Here is a 3440-nt window from a genome sequence, read left to right as displayed (position 1 = left end):
GAGACTGGAGGCTGAGCAGGGCCTGAGCTCTGAGGGGCAGGGAAGGGCCTGGGAGTAGCCCAGCTCTCAGAGTCGAGAATAGGGGGATGATACTTCCTCTCTGACGGACAAGCAGAGAAGCTCCCCTGAGCCTAAGCCAGTGTCTGTGCTTCCTCCTCGGGGGTCAGTCTACCCCTGGCAGAAGGATGGAAGAGACAGAGGTGGATGGGCATCAACTGGGGACTCCTCCGACCTTTTGATAATAGAGCTGTGCCTAAAAATGAGCATCACAAATGAGTCCAGGCTGCTGCTTCTAAAGACGTTTATTGAGTGGGGGTGGGGGGTGGGGGCGGGGAGGAGAATCAGGAGATGATGGACCTTAGAGGCGGTTATATTTTTCCCAGGATGTTATTTATCCAGGGCAGGTAAGGGCAGATTTTCGTGTAGACAGCTGGAGGATTTCCATAAATATTTCCAAAGGACACGATGCCTTGGGCTACGTTGTCACACACAAGAGGACCCCCGGAGTCTCCCTGTGGACGTGAAGAAAGGATTGGGCTGTTTCCTCCTAACCCAGGCCCCTCTGAGAGGAGAGAGCCCAGTGAGCCCTCTGTGGTCAGAGGCAGGACATGCTCAGACCGAATGACCAGGGGTGGATATTGGACATTGTCCCTCACCTGGGAGACTGCTGGCTATCCCCCACTGGCTCTATGTCCACAAAAAGAGATGCACATGAGGGAAAGGGTAGTGGGTGACACTTGGAGGGTGAGGACGAACTAGTCATAAATGTGGTGAGGCCAGCTTTGAGGCTCATGGAGTTCTTAATGGGCAACCATGGACATCCCAGCCTGTGCTGGGATCGTCCCCTGGAGATCCCATGTGCTGTCACCAAAGGCCTTGGTGGCTCAAAGGCCCTGCCTCTCCCCAGCTGACTCACCCTTCCTCTCCAGAGAGAAACACCAATTACCCTGTGAGGGAGCTTTACAGGCTGGTGATGTGGCCTCAGTTTTGAAACATCTCAGTCACATGGCCAACCTGGGTGATGGTAGTTACCTCGAAGGCATTATTTTCTTGTAGGGGTCCCCTGCACAGAGCATGGTGGCAGGGTTATACATCTGAGGAAACTGGGATACGCATTCTTGATCCTCTTGCAAGGTCAGCTGCACCTCTTGAAGTGTAACTGAAAGGTGTGTCTGCGGACCCAGCCGCCCCCAGCCGGCGCCACTGCACACCTGGCCTGGCCTCAGTTGGACCGTGAAGTGTGACATTCTGAGGCATTGCACTTTTTTAGTCAAATGAGCATTTCTCTCCAGCTGTGGGGAGAGAGAGAGGATTCAGCTCACCTGGGCCAGGCCCTCACATGGGCTGCCCGTTGTCCTCTCCCTGAGCCACTGGGATGGGAAGGGCTGACATGTGGACCCAGAAGAGCGTGGTGTCAGAGTTTACTTACCTTCAGCAGCATGATGTCGTTGGCGAAGATGCTAGAATTATAATCCGGGTGTGGGATGATTTTGCTCACAGGGATTCTTTGCTTGCTCTTCGCCCGCTTTTGGATGTTGTGGGCTCCCAGGGTCACCTCAATATAGCTGCAGAGAGGCGCAGGAGACAGAACCCAGCAGATCGGAAGGGCGGGGGCAGGAGGGGCAGCATCCTGAGTGAATGAGACCCCTACTTCAGATAGCTGAGGGGTTCTCAGTGGTGCTAGTGTTACCTGCAGTGATGCTTCCCATGGTGAGTTTTCAAGGGAACAGGTAACACTGCAATTTTCATCCAGGTGCTGCGGTGATTCCACCCATGATACCTCCCCCAAAGCAGAGAGGGTCCCCCAGGTCCTTCTTATCAGTTTTGCTCTGTTTCCCTGTCCCTTCAAAACAGTTGCCTATTCCATTTCACCCCTCTGAGGTTTGCTATGACTCTTGTGTTCCTGGAGCTGGGGAGTGTCTGGGCAGAAATGGGCTCCCCAGCCAGTGCCCCCAGGAGTGTGGGGGCTGTGTCTCTCCTCACCTGCCATGATAGTGAGCGGCTGTCATCACCACATCCTCTCTGATCAGGAAGCCACCACAGTAGGATAGTACTGGACAATTATTACGATATATTTCCAGATGTGCCATGTAGGGTCTGGAATGGGGCTTGGCCTCATGTCCCCCGATGATCTCCCCTGAGGAATGTCAGCTGTGAACGTGCAGCCCCTCAGTGCCCCTGCTGACTTCGTTGAAGTCTCAGGGCTGCTGTGTGACCTGCTGTTGGTAGGTTTCAGGGGGCTTCATGTTCCCGTCCCCCAAGGGGAAGAATAACAGCTCAGCCAGTGAGTCCATATCCACAGGGAGTGGGAAGACAAATGAGTCTGTTAGGGACAACAGCATCTGGAGGCTCCTGATATTACTCTCCCGAATAGATTCTGAGAGCCCCATTCTGTGATGTCCAGCAGAAATCTCTGAATAGAGGGAATCTGAGGTCAGGGTGTGGCGTATTTCTGAGGTGATCACAGTGGGTGCTTTGTTAGTGGGGATGTCTATGGGAATGACCTCAGTGGGCCTTTGAGGAGGATTGGAGATGTGGGTGTGGGTGGGATTCGGGAAGCTGAGAAGGTTGGTCTGCTCATCCTTGAGAATGGGGAGCTTTTCAGTGCCTGCAAGCAGAGCAGAGTTGGGGAGAAGCACTAGGGAGCCTTGGGAGGTAGCCAGCAAGAAGCCCTCCCCTGGGGACAGCAATGGCACCCGCTCAGGGTCTGCTCTGTTCAAGTGTTGCTGAAAGGGACGCCATTTCCCTTGACCTGGGAGCAGGTGCTTCCGTCCCCACACCCTCCTGTGGGGAATCAGCGTTTCCTTTCCTCCCAGGCACCTTGAGTTATGTTCTAGAGGCAGAGGTGGTGCCAGGAGGGGAGTGCCTATGGTCGCTTCTCAGATCAGCTTCCCACCATTTCTTGCCGTTCTTATTTAGGATCAGACTCAGGGGGCTGATGTAGACTGGGATGTGGGTGTAGAATGTTACAGTAGACAGTGGATAGGTGGGTACAATGGGTCAGGTTCACCCTCATGAGCTGGCCATGCTCAGAGGGTGGAGGGGTCACTCACCTGCCTCTACCTGGGGGACAGTGCGAAGCTCAGCAGGAGAAGGAGCAGCGGCATCTTTCCAGCAAGGTTGCTCACTCGCTGGTGCAGAGGTTTCCTCTGTGGTCTCCTTTAATAAGCAAGAGAAGATATAAGTGGATCAACATGGAAAGTATGCTGAGTGAAATGAGTCAGAAAGAAAGAGACAGACATAGAAAGATCGCACTCATATGTGGAATATAAAGTAGCTGAGAGGTACAAGCTTACAATGTTGAGATTTCTGGCAGATATTTCTCTGGACTTAGTTACTAAAATACTAAAATACAGAAATCCAAAACCATGTGGCTGCTAGTGCGGCCTCCTGACCCCATATCTCTTCATTCTCAGCAATGGAAAACAAATTATCAAATG

At 53.1% G+C, this 3440-nt stretch overlaps 1 pseudogene; it reads right to left on the bottom strand.

The window, feature by feature from the left end:
• Positions 1-368: 368 nt before the first annotated feature.
• On the bottom strand, positions 369-3107 carry LOC101551123 (duodenase-1-like; annotated as a pseudogene).
• Between the last annotated feature and the right edge of the window lie 333 nt (positions 3108-3440).

This window comes from Sorex araneus, chromosome 3 (genome assembly GCF_027595985.1).
Source record: "Sorex araneus isolate mSorAra2 chromosome 3, mSorAra2.pri, whole genome shotgun sequence".
NCBI lineage: Eukaryota > Metazoa > Chordata > Mammalia > Eulipotyphla > Soricidae > Sorex > Sorex araneus.
Note: the sequence above shows the minus strand (reverse complement) of the source record. Positions and strands in the feature narration are given on the sequence as shown.